Source organism: Nicotiana tomentosiformis, chromosome 8, assembly GCF_000390325.3.
Source record: "Nicotiana tomentosiformis chromosome 8, ASM39032v3, whole genome shotgun sequence".
Classification (NCBI taxonomy): domain Eukaryota; kingdom Viridiplantae; phylum Streptophyta; class Magnoliopsida; order Solanales; family Solanaceae; genus Nicotiana; species Nicotiana tomentosiformis.
In genome coordinates, this window is record NC_090819.1 from 98,735,860 (window position 1) to 98,749,589 (window position 13,730).

A 13,730-nucleotide genomic window follows, 5' to 3' on the forward strand; every position below is an offset into this window, starting at 1 on the left:
TTTCTAGAGGCGCTTATCAGTGCAAGTGCCAATTTTTCTAGGTGTGGATATCCAGCTTTTGCTTCTCCTAAGGTTCGACTTATATAATAAATAGGAAATTGCGTACCTTGCTCTTCCCGAACTAGGACATCGCTTACTGCGATTTCTGATACTGCCAAGTATAAGCAAAGTTTTTCGTCTACTTTTAGAGTGTGAAGTAGTGGTGGGCTCGACAGATATTGTTTTAGTTCCTTCAATTCCTGTTGGCATTCCGAGGTCTAAGCGCAATCGTTCTTCTTTTTGAGCAGGGAGAAAATTTTGTGACTTCGATCTGATGATCTCGAAATGAATCGGCCTAGGGCCGCAATTCGTCCCGTTAGCCTTTGTAAAACTTTTACGCTGTCCACGATGGTAATGTCTTCGATGGCCTTGATTTTATCGGGGTTAATCTTGATTCCCCGATTTGACACCATGAAGCCGAGGAACTTGCCCGAACCGATCCCGAAAGCACATTTTTCGGGGTTATGCTTCATGTTGTATTTCCTCAAAATCTCGAACGTTTCCTGCAAATGGGTCAGATGGTCCTCTGCGCGCAGGGATTTAACTAGCATGTCATCAATATAAACTTCCATTGATTTACCTATTTGTTTTTCGAACATTTTATTTACTAGGCGTTGGTAAGTAGCCCCTGCATTTTTAAGCCCGAAGGGCGTCACATTATAACAATATGTTCCATATTTGGTGACAAATGAAGTCCTTTCCTGGTCCTCCGGGTTCATCCGGATTTGATTATACCCGGAATAGGCATCGAGAAAAGTGAGGATCTCGTGACCGGCCGTGGCATCGATCATGCGATCAATGTTGGGTAGCGGAAAAGAATCTTTGGGGCATGCTTTGTTTAAATCCTTATAGTCCACGCACATTCTAAGTTTGTTTCCTTTTTTAGGCACTACAACTATATTGGCTAACCATTCGAGATATTTCACCTCACGAATGGACCCTATCTTGAGAATTTTGGTTACCTCGTCTTTTACGAATGCATGTTTTACCTCGGACTGGGGTCTTCTCTTTTGCTTCACCGGTCTGAACTTAGGGTCCGAGCTTAGCCGATACGTCGTTATGTCCGATGGAATTCCTGTTATATCTAAATGGGACCAGGCAAAACAATCAATATTATCAATAAGAAATTGAACAAGTTTCTTCCTGAGTTCGGGGCTCAACCCCGTTCCCAGGTATACCTTTCGTTCGGGCCAGTGCTCGATTAGTGTGACTTGCTCCAATTCCTCAATTGTTGATTTGGTGGCGTCAGAGTCATCGGGAATCACAAAGGATCGAGGGACTCTCTGATCATCATCTTCTTCGATCATCTGGTTATCTGGTTGGTTCGAAGCCGATGCCTGTGATTGCTATTTGGTGTCTCGTTCTCCTTCCGAGCCCGATCCCTTTACTGACGAAGGCGAGGATATTGGTTTTGCTTCCTCAATGGCAAACATTTATTTTGCGGCTGGTTGTTCTCCGTACACTGTTTTGACTCCTTTCGATGTTGGGAATTTGAGGACCTGGTGTAGGGTCGAAGGTACAACTCTCATGTTGTGGATCCATGGCCTTCCGAAAAGGGCGTTGTACCTCATGTCTCCTTCGATCACGTGAAACTTTATTTTCTGGATGGTTCCGGCCACGTTTATTGGTAGAATTATCTCGCCTTTGGTGGTTTCACATGCCATATTGAATCTGTTTAGAGCCATGGTTGCGGGTATGATCTGGTCCCGCAGGCCGAGCTGCTCTACGACCTTCAATCTGATGATGTTGGCCAAGCTACCTGGATCAATCAACACACGTTTAACTTAAGTTTTATTCATGAGCACGGATATTACCAATGCATCATTATGAGGTTGTACAACCCCTTCTGCATCTTCATCATTAAAGGACAAAGTTCCTACGGGTGTGTAATCCTGAGTTCGAGATCGCTTTTCTCTCACAATCGATGTTTTAGTACGTTTAAGCACTGGTCCCTGAGGGGTATCAGCACCGCCGATGATCATGTGAATGACGTGCTGTGGCTCTTCCTTCTCGTTTTGCTTGCTGAAATCCCTATTTTTAAAATGGTTCCTCACCCTAACGCTAAACAATTTTCGAAGGTGGCCTTTGTTAAATAACCGGGCTACTTCCTCTCTTAGTTGCCTGCAATCTTCCGTTCTGTGGCCATGGGTGCCATGATATTCGCAGATTTGAATGGGATTCCTTTGGGCAGGATGGGTCTGCTTGGGTCGAGGCCATTTAGTGTCTTTGATGCGTTCGATAGCCGACACGATGGCGGATGCATCAATGCTGAAGTTATATTCCCATAACCGAGGTGCTTCTATAGGATCGGCATATTTATCAAAGCCGCTCTTGCTCATAAGTCCCCGAGAATTTTGCCCTCGATCAATCCTTTGATTGTTCTGAGCGGTATTGCGTGTTGAACCGTTGTTCATCCGATATGCAACGTACAGTTGATATCGGTCTCTGTTCGAACTTTGTTCTCTGTCGATCTCCCTTTGGTTTTTAGTAGCTGTCCTGTTCTGATGCATGGGTCCAGACGGAGCTCCCAACTGGTCATCTTCGACCCTAATTTTGGACTGATATCTGTTGTGTATATCTGCCCAAGTTATTGCTGGATACTCGATCAAATTTTGCTGCAGCCGACGTGATGCTATCGAACTTTGTTCGTTCAACCCTTGGGTAAAAGCTTGGACGGCCCAATCGTTTGTGACCGGTGGCAATTTCATGGATTCCATTTGAGATCGGGATACGAATTCCCTCAGCATTTCATTACCCCTTTGCTTTACTTTGAAGAGGTCTGATTTCCTTGTTGCAACCTTTATGGCACCAGCATGTGCCTTTACGAACGAATCTGCTAAGATGGCAAAAGAATCGATGGAATTTGGCGGCAGATTGTGATACCAGATCATCGCTCCCTTCGAGAGGGTCTCCCCGAACTTTTTCAACAACACAGAGTCGATCTCATCGTCCTCCAAATTGTTACCCTTGATGGCACATGTGTAAGAGGTGACGTGTTCATTAGGATCGGTCGTACCATTATATTTGGGGATTTCGGGCATACAGAATTTTTTGGGGATTGGTTTTGGGGCCGCACTCAAGGGAAAAGGCTTTTGTATAAAGTTTTTCGAATCCAGCCCTTTTATCATTGGTGGAGCTTCTGGGATTTGATCGACCCTAGCATTGTATTTTTTCACTCTCTTGTCGTTGGCTTCGACTCATTTTGTGAGTTCCTCGAGCAATTTAGTAATTTCGGGAGTGGTCCCCGATTCTTGCTCGTTTGATTTCATTATGGCGGGCTCTGTTCTGGGGGTGATTTCTTGAAGCAGATTGGGATCTGTCCTGCTTTGTATATGAGTTTGGCTCTGCAACTAAGCTATCGCTACTTGTTGGGCTTGTAACATCTCGAAGATCATACATAAGCTGGCTCCGATTTCCCCCACGTTATGGGTGTCTCGAGCTACAGATCGAGTACCGCCCTGAATATTGTTTTCCGGTTCGGAACGCTGGTTCGCCTCAAGAGCCACTTGCGAATTGACATCTAACGGTACTTCGGCTCAAATTTTGGGTACTTCGATTCGAGCCTCAGTGCCATCGTCAACTGACCTTCCGGCCCCGGGTACCAAGTTGTTGGTTTCATCTTGAAGTCCGGCTTCGTGGTCGATAGGTAAAGCCATTGCTGATTCGAAGTTGTAAACTGGTATGTACTGCAAATTTATATCAAACAATCACTGTTATCCTTAGCCCCACGGTGGGCGCCAAACAGTTTACCCGAAAAATCAGATAACGTTAAATTTGTGTATGGTTCTAAAGATATGTGATACCATTTGATACAAATCGTATAGACAGATAGAAATATGTGTATTCTTGACTATGAGAATGGGAATAGTGAGCAAAAAGAATGAATAAGATAAAGTAAAACAAGCACAAGGAGATATCTTTCAATATGAGAAGTAATCTTCTTTTTACAGTGTATTCGGTGTCTTTATGCTTACAAGGATTCCCCCTTTTATAATAGAGGGATCCTACTTTATTTATAATAAAATAAAGCATATAGTGGAGGACCCATGATGAATTGTCTCTTCCTCGATTCATGCCAAGATTCTCTCCCTTAGTGCGGTTGTAACGGCTCTTGTATGTGAGCTCGATACTGGCTCGAGCTCGTTATTGGGTCGAGCCCTCGATTTTTGGCTTGAGTTCGACCTTCGGGGTGGGCGTAGCGCATTTCCGACCTCGAAGCAATGCCTTGCGAATCGATTTGGTCACGGGCTCGATAAAAGTATCGAGCCGACTCCTCGATCTACTTTCGGACTCGAGGCTCGTTTGTACTGTCTTCGGAACTCATCCCAAAATCCCACTTCGGTTGCTTACCAATCGAACTCGATCGAAAGTAGAAAGGCCGAAATCTATTTTGACCGTATACATCTTAATTGCTTTCAGTGCGGGTATATGATCGGGACGACGACTCTTCTTACCCATAGCTACCACGGACGACGAATTCTTACGTGGTCCAAGGAAATCAAAGGTCGGTTGCCACAATAACCACATTTTCCATACTTCCCTACGGAGAAATTTTGTTATAGGCCAGTTTTTGATCGATGGAAGCCACCACTAACCGTTTCAATTTTTTTAATACTATTATTATATCATTATAAAGGTAATTAATAGAAATCATTATTAACATGGAATTAAAATACTGAATTGAACTAATTCAAATTATTGCTATTAAAATAATTTGTTAATAGCTAAGTTATTTAAAATATAATTTTTTATATAATTTAGCTTTAATAATAATCATTTTAATACTTCTAGATTATAAAAAGTTCTAAATTATTTGCCGAATGGCAAGTTAAATTAGATTAGTTTAACTCAGTATTTTACAAATTTAAAAATAATTTAGTAAATTATTTGTTACACGACAAATAATTTAGAACTTTTTATAATCTAAAAGTATTAAAATGATATACAATAATATTTTCCACGTATATAGCTCCAATTGTTAAAACGTTTTCGCGGTGAGGTGTCGGAAAAGGTGGAGGCCTTAAGGGGTTTATTGGATGAATTTATTTGTGATTAGGACGCAAAAAGCTTAATTCTTGGGTTAATTAGAACGAGGGAAGTATGATTACGTAAGATCATTAAACCAATCAAATCAAGATTAATCTATTTTATTTCTTTTTTCAAGTAATTTGTTTACCTACTTTTTTACGCTAAGTATCAAATCTAATCCCCACAAAGTGGACCCACTATATCAACACGTTAAAAAGGAATAATAACCTAATAATTTGTTTAGAGATTTTGATCCCAACATTATTTTCAAAGGCTACTTTTTCACTTCTTCCCCATTATTACAGTTTAATTAATGTAAAGTATATATACTTTAAGCTGCTTTTGTGCAGTAGAATCTATGGATGGCTGCACGTTAGCGAACCTCTTTGTGTCTATATCTCTTTGGTCAAATATTTATAAACTATTTCTAACTTTATCTTTATCAGAGAATTGGAGAAGGGGCCTGCCATTATATATTGATCCTTTATTTTGTATAGTCCCTAGCTTTCACCACAACATTTCATGTGTTATGGCATATATCCTAGTTCTGCCTTCTTCTTTGTTTTGTTTTTGCTTTAGTTTTTTCCTTTTTCTCTTGGAATTGGAGGTACGGAATTTTTTTTATTTTTCTTTAATTGGTAGGGGAGGCGGAGGAGCGGTACATATATGTAACGATCCGATCGGTCATTTTGAACTCTAGTTCGTCGTTCATCGGTTTGAGGCCTTGAGTAGCTTCACTTCAGGTATTATGACTTGTACGTGTGATCAAAATTGAATTTCGGGATGTTCGGAGTTGATTTGGAAAAAAATTCTAATTTCGCAAGCTTTAAATTGGAAGAATTGACTGAGGTTTGACTTTTGAGTAAACGACTTCGGAATCGGAATTTGACGGTTCCAATAGGTTCGTATGAAGATTTCGGACTTGGGCGTAGGCTTGGGTTGAGCATCGGATCACCCGGGAGCATTTCGGCACTTATTGTGGAAAGTTGGCATTTGGAAGGCTTTAGAATTTCCTAAGTTCGATTTGAGATAAATTTTGGTGTTATCGATGTCTGTTCAAAGTTCCAGGCCTTGGAATAGGTTCGTATCGTGATTTGTGACTTGCACGTAAAGTTTGGCGTCATTCCGGAATGTTTTCATATGGTTTAGACGTGTTCGTCGAAGTTTGAAAGTTTAAAAAAGGATTTCGATCATCGAATCATGATTTTGACGTTGTTTGATGTGATTTGAGACCCCGAGTAGGTCCATGTTATGTTATGGAACTTGTTGGTAAGTTCAGACAGGGTCCCGGAGGCCTCGGGTGTGTTCTGGTCGAGTCGCGGATCAATTTGGAGCTTTGTTGTATTACTAAAGGGCCTGAGTACTAGTGCAAGCGCACTTGCGGAAAATGGGCCGCAACTGCGATGCGGAAAAAGTCGCCAGGCAAGCGCAGGAGCAAATCCTGGTTGGGCAGTGCTGGGACCGCAGATACGGTCGTTTAGCCACAGAAGCGGGACCGCACCTGCGGAGTGGGCCAGCGCAGAAGCGGAGGTTGGACAAAAGGCCCGGGGCGCAGAAGCGGGCATAAACGCGCAGGTGCGTGAACGCAGAAGCGCTTGAGGCCCGCAGAAGCGGAAGCGCAGATACGCTACTTGGGGCGCAGATGCGAGGACTGTTGGGTTGAGTTGGAGCTGCACCTGCGATGGATTTTTTACGCAAGTGTGGAGCAGCAGAAGCGGCTAATGGACCGCATGTGCGAAAGTCGGGCTGGGCAGTGTGTTCTTTTAAACGGGGATTTGGCTCAATTCCACTTCATTTCGTCCATGAGAGCCGATTTTGGAGCAATTTTGGATTGCTATCTTCATCACCTATTATGGGGTAAGTGATTTCTTCATATTTTGAGCTAAATACATGGTTTATATATGAATTTAAACATGAGAATTTGTCGAAAATTGGGATTTTGGTAAAACACCTAAATATTGATATTTTTGAATGTTGGCCACGATTTTCAAAATGAAATTAGGAATAAATTATATATTTGAGTTCGTGGTATTATGAGTAAAGTTTATCTTCGAAAAATTTTAGAATCCAGGCACGTGAGCCTGAGGGTTGATTTTATTGACTTTTAGAGCGCAATTGGGAATTTTTATGAATTGATTAATTATAAACATTGGAGTATATGTTGATTGAGTTACGCATTGTTTGACTAGTTACAAATCGTTCGGCTTCGAGTTGAGGTGTTAGAGAGGCGTTGGAGCAGGTCATGAAACTTCGGAGTGAGGTAAGTCTCCTGTCTAACCTTGTAAGGGGGAAACTACCCCTAGGTGATATTTATTTATATGTGCAACTAGTTGTGGGTGCTACGTACGCACGAGGTGATGAGAGTCCGTACGTATCTAAAATATGTTTATGTCCGGGTAGACTTAGGACTTTATCATATAATCTTAGGACTTTATCATATAATAATTGAATTATTTGAACTCGTTCTACTGGCCTAATTAACTAAAGTATAACTGAATTTGATCTAGAAATAAATTTATGTATAATAGGCCGAGCCTTAACACTTTGAGTTGTGGGCGAGTTATTTGAGAAATGGTAAAGATTATATTCGTTATGTGCTCATGTACTGTATTGTAAACACGTGTCTCGTAATTCGGTAACTTCCTACCTTTTTTGTGGAGCGGGCTGAATGCCTCGGTAGTATAATAGATGTATCTATGGTTCATGCCCATCGACCGTCGATAATTTACACATTATTCTGGATCGCGCCGAATGACCTCGGCAGAATCATGTGTTATATCGCTAGTAGTCCAAATATTCACGACATAAACTTTTTACTGATGCCCGACTTTTTTATGGTATTCCTTATTTATTTAGTATTGACACTTGGCATTTTCTGAGCTATTAAGGTAGAATACAAAATCGAGAAGTATATACTTTAAAAGAAATATTTAGAAGATTATGAAATTTACAGATTTACCCCACTATCGTTGTGCACTTAATATCTGTTATGATTATTATATTATTTTATTAGACCTCCAGTAAGTGTCGATGTCGACCCCTCGTCACTAATTTTCCAGGGTTAGGCTAGATACTTACAGGGTACGTGTTGATTTACGTACTCATGCTGCACTTCTACACTAAATGTGCAGGATATGACAGGTTCATTTGGTGATCATCTTGGCGCGTAGGCGGATCTGCTGAGGAGACTTTATGTGAGCTGAAATTCAGGCTATGCATCGCAGTCCACCGAGTCTCCATCGTGCTATTTATTTTAACCTGTATTATTTATATTCTGGATAGATGTTGTATTGTTATTGTACTCCTTAGAAAATGCTCATGTAGTTGTGACAATGGTTTTGGGGTTATACTAGTTGACGCTTAGGGTTTCGTACATTATTATCGCCTTTCATTTATTTTATAAATTACAAATGTTGTACGTTCCCGTGACTTAAAAGTGTAAACCTCCTTTTTCTTATTAAAATCTATGCTTCGAAAGTAATAAAATGAGTAATTAAATGGATAAATCACAGTTGGCATGCCTGACGGCGGTGTTAGACGGCATCATGACCTATAGTGGATTTTGGGTCATGCCAGCTTGGTATCAGAGTGTTAGGTTCACTTAGGTCTCACGAGTCATGATCAAGTCTAGTAGAGTCTTGCGGATTGGTACGGAGACATCTTTACTTATCTTCGAGAGGCTATAGGATTGTTAGGAGCACTTCCCTTCTTGATTTCTTCATCGTTCGATTTGATTCCTTTGAAGCTTGTGCCTTTATTTCCTTCCTACTTAATCTTATGCGACATGGAGTTCTTGTTATCAATTGTGCATTGAGGAGTTGTAATTGTACTGCAGAATATTTTTCCCTACGAACTCGAGCGAGTCATTATCGTCGTCTTGTGGAAGGGGGTTATGTCTTTCCATGCCCTGTATCAGTATTGCCTATGGTTTTGAGGCTACATGCAGATTGCTATGATGTTCATATGTTGTTATTGAACAATGTTGGTGTGATGGTGGGGTGCTTGTTTATGTGTCGAGGCAGTGAATGACTCGAAAGGAGGATTTCTCAGTTCATGGTTTATAGGTTTGGCATCTAATCCCAGCGGAGGAAGGGCAATCAGACTATGGATGTTGAAGTTTTGGTTGATGGAGTAACGAGACTTGATATTTTCGAGCGTAGAGGAATTTTCATGTATGATGTGGTGTCGTTATCCTTGTTTGAATGTATTAAGGTTCGCCGGTGTTATGGTCTCCTTCGATTTGCCTTCGGGGTAGAGTGAGGTGGAATAGTGTGTAAGAAGCGGTTGTCAGAGATGGCGGTGTGTAGCGATTTCAGAATCAAACCAGTGCTCCGGAAGCTAATGGCTCAAGAAAGATGATCTTCTAGGAGGTTTAGAGTTGGTAGCAATTCCTTAGTTCAGGTGCTACAGGTATGGATTGATTTGGGGCAACATTTGGGCTCCGAAGTATGAGGAAAGGCATGTCGGGAGGTGTCTCCCGGTGGTTGAATTACTAGCAGGTCAAGTATGAAAAAAAAGGCCGAGAAGTTGCTTAAAGGAGATGGTTTAACCGAAGTAAGAGTGGCAGATTAGCATATGGATTCCGTGGCAGGATAGCCGCATGCCATGAGAAAGTTTAGAATGGTTTGGGAATCATGGTTGAAAATTGACTAGGTCCACGGATTATAATTGGAAGGGTGGTTACTGTATGGAGAAAGATTGAATATGGCAGAAAGCAGTTTGCTTGAAATGAAGAGGGGTGTGAAGATTTGATTATCGTTTCGGATGTAATATGACTTTGGGCTTGGAAGGTATTGTTGGACTTTCAGTTGATGTCTATGGGGAAGGAACATACTTGTACAACTGGTGGATGATCATGGGCTCAGGAGGGTTTACTAAACTCATAGTAGTTGTACCCGGTGCAGCGTCATTGGAAGATGTCGGCATGAAATACCACAAGTAGGTTATCTCCTGTGAACAGGTTAGCGGTTGCGTGATTTCAATGAGGTTTCCACAAAGAGTTCTGCTTACTACATAATAGAAGGTCGATTATGCGATCGTGGCTGATAATTCAGAATGTTTCATGAAAAGCTTAACAAAAGACTTCGAGAAATTTGATTTGTTAATGGTGTGAGATCATGGTAATTGATAAGGAGGAATCATTATGGGCTCTACATTATGTGATGGTAGCTTAAAGCTAAGTGGGGGAGCCCACAGTCTATGATTGGATCATGTGGTTGTCTGCTTGTGCGGTTTCTGATTATCGATGCGTTGGTGGATTATTTATGAGTAAGAAAAGAAAATATCAGTGGAAAATTCGAGCAAGGGACTTGATGAATGTGTGCTATACTTCGCCTTGTCGATTCAGGTGCATGTTTTGGGAAGACTCAGAGTTTATGCTTCTTGTGGGTGTAATGTAGAAAGAAAGGAATTCAGCCGGTTGCTTCTTTGGGAGTGTTCATATGCTACCAGAGTGTTGGAGTTTGATTAAACTCGGGACCAGGTCAGAGTGGGTGGCTCCCAATAGTGGTTCTAATGGGTTCAAGGATGTAAGCGCGGTGTCTAAGGATTTTACGTACGTTGTGAAATTAAAGATCGAGTTTTTGCAGTGGGTATTGAGATGATGTGGTCTCGCGATTCGGGTCACTCGGGATGAGTGTGGATTGAGTTCGTTATGTTGTGAATTGAGCTATTATTATTTCCAAGTCAGGTCAAGAGTAAATTGAAAGAAGTTGGGTCGGTTAATAATGGTTGAATCATCATGATTTTGGCAATGGTCAGTTCCTTCAGTGGGTGAAGTTATACATGTGGTTTGTGGTTGTACGTGCGGGATTGACAGCCACTATAACTCGATTGATTTGGGAGATATTTGATTCAAATGGCCTTGTGGTGTAAATAGATTTCGGAGGAGTCATGGCGGGTTAGATCACGACTTGAGTTTTGTATTTTCTGCCATTTGGGAATTCAGTTGCGTGTTGCGTTATCTCTTCTGAAACGAGCTAAGTAAAAGGTTTATAGCCAGTGAAGTATTTATTCTACTGGTAGTTCAAGGGTTATGGTGAATACTTGTATTATTGTGTAGCGGCATGATATGTGGCATTTTCTTTAGTGTCACCTGAGAACGGCATTCTGTGTATGAGGCTTCGTGTATTGATTTGCGGATTATTGATTTTCTTTATACAAAACTAGTACGGTTAGTGGTATGGATGTGCGGACTTTGTTACCTGGGGGGAAGATTGTGGGAGCGTACCCCACGGGGAAATTTGTATGAGTGTGACATGTTAGTCACCTGATTGTTAAATATTGAAACCAAGTGCGGAGATTTTTGGTACTATCGTTAATGTGAGAGTTTATACTTGGAAGGCGCTTTATTTCCCTTGGTTGTGAACCGTGGGAGTTGGTTTGGAGTGGATGGCTACTCGTGTGTGTCATGAATATGGCCATTGTGGATCCTTGGAAGGTTATTGGCCTAGTATGGTATGATCAGAATCGGTTTGAGGTCCATTGGTGGGTCTAATGTGAAGGCATGCTCTACGTCATATTGGATATGTTCATTCTTCATAGCATTGCTTATGGAAGATTCGTCGGGCATAGGATGTTATTCCCGTCGTCAGCTATTCAATGCAAGTCTCTATTGTGCCATGTGGGTTGTGAGACGGCTTGATTATTCGCACATGTGTTGAGGTCTCGTGTAGCTTGTGGGGTTATATGAGCAGGGTGGCTCTCGTGACACAGGTCATATATCGCACCTTAGTTGTGCTTGGGTTTCATAGCGTATGACGCTATCTGTCTCCTCAGGATTTGTATTATGAACTTGGCATGCTTGTGGTCGATATTCGGGCATTTTGTAAGTATAAGCGTTACGACTTGATGTTTGTGTTTTCTTCTTGATTGTTATGTGTGGATCGGGTGGCACACCGCCATGGGTATATTATTTGGATGGGGTGGCACGCCACCACGGGCATGTTGTGTGGATCTGGTTGCATGCCGCAACAGTATCATATTGGATCGGGTTGCACGCCGCAATAGTGAGATGTTGAGCATAGTTCCTTACACTTATTTTGTGTTCCTTGTTTTTCATCCTTGAGGTAGGTTCATAACATCTATTCGACCGTTTAAGTCGTTACGCATGCTTGGTAATTCCCTGTCAGAGTTCGTTCTTCCTTATGAGTTATATTCGAGTGGTGGCTTGTTGGCGCTTTGATGGTGTTGCATAAGATCTTGGTCAGTGTTTGAGGTGACCCATTGACTGAGCAGTTTGCACTGGGTGAGACGAGATTATTGGACCTGAAATTAGTGAAATCAAATTTATATAAGGTACATTAAAGAGAAAATATCGTTATTCAAATCAAATGAGGTAATAGTTCTTATCAGGAGGAGAGACTCCATGATTTATTGATTCGTCATATGTTTATGAGTTTCTACACGTCTCTTTCATCGTGGCAGTATTGCGAGAATTGGAACAGGGCTCACATGTGTCATGTGGCGTATTGCGGGCATCAAATTCGTGAGATTTCAGTTGTTGTGGTCGGAGGATGTATTATGGACATGTGAATTATGCGGTGCATGGTGTGAATTCAAAAAACGTGTACGATCATGTTTTGGTACAGTGTGTAGTGATTGATACGGTGTTCGTATGTTAGAAACGGGTTTTGTAGAGAAATTCGGAGGTTGGAATTTGGTTCTAAGGCTTTTCGACTAAATAAAAAGGGAGGATCTTTAGTCTGGTTTGGGCTAATGTTCTCAACTGGGTTGTGGTGGCACGGGTAGGTGCACGAAGTGTTAAACAATGATTTTGGACAACTCTGGAGCAATGCTTAACACATTCGAGGACGAAAGTATGTTTCAGTGGGGGAGAATGCAACGACCCGACCGCTCGTTTTAAACACTAGCACGTCGTTTAGCGGTTTGAGGTCTTGAGTACCTTCACTTCAGGTATTATGACTTATACGTATGGTCGGAGTTAAATTTCGGGATGTTCGGAGTTGATTTGGAAAGAAATTCTAATTTCTAAAGCTTTAAGTTGGAAGAATTGACTGAGGTTTGATTTTTGAGTAAACGACTCCGGAATCGAGATTTGAAAGTTCCAATAGATTCGTATGATGATTTCAGACTTGGGCATAGGTTCGGGTTGAGTATCGGATTACCCGAAAGTATTTCAGTGCTTATTCTGAAAAGTCAGCATTTAGAAGGCTTTAGAATTTCCTAAGTTTGGTTTGAGATGAATTTTGGTGTTATCGATATCCGTTAGAAGTTTTGGGCCTTAAAATAGGTTCGTATTGTGATTTGTGACTTGCACGTAAAGTTAGGAGTCATTCTGGAATAATTTGGTATGGTTCGGATGTGTTCGTCAAAGTTTGAAAGCTTAAAGAAGGATTTCGATCGTCGAATCGTGAGTTTGATGTTGTTTGGTGTGATTTGAGACCCAAAATAGGTCCGTATTATATTATGGGACTTATTGGTAAGTTCTGACGGGGTCCCGGGAGTCTCGGGTGTGTTCTGGTTGAGTCGCAGATCAATTTGGAGCTTTGTTGTATTGCTGAAGGGCCTGAGTATTAGTGCAATCGTACCTGCGGAAAATGGGCCACAGGTGCGACGCCGCAAAAGAGGCCAGGCAAGCGCAGAAGCTGATCCTGGTTGGGTAGTGTTGGGACCGCATATGCGGTCGTTTTGTCACAGAAGCG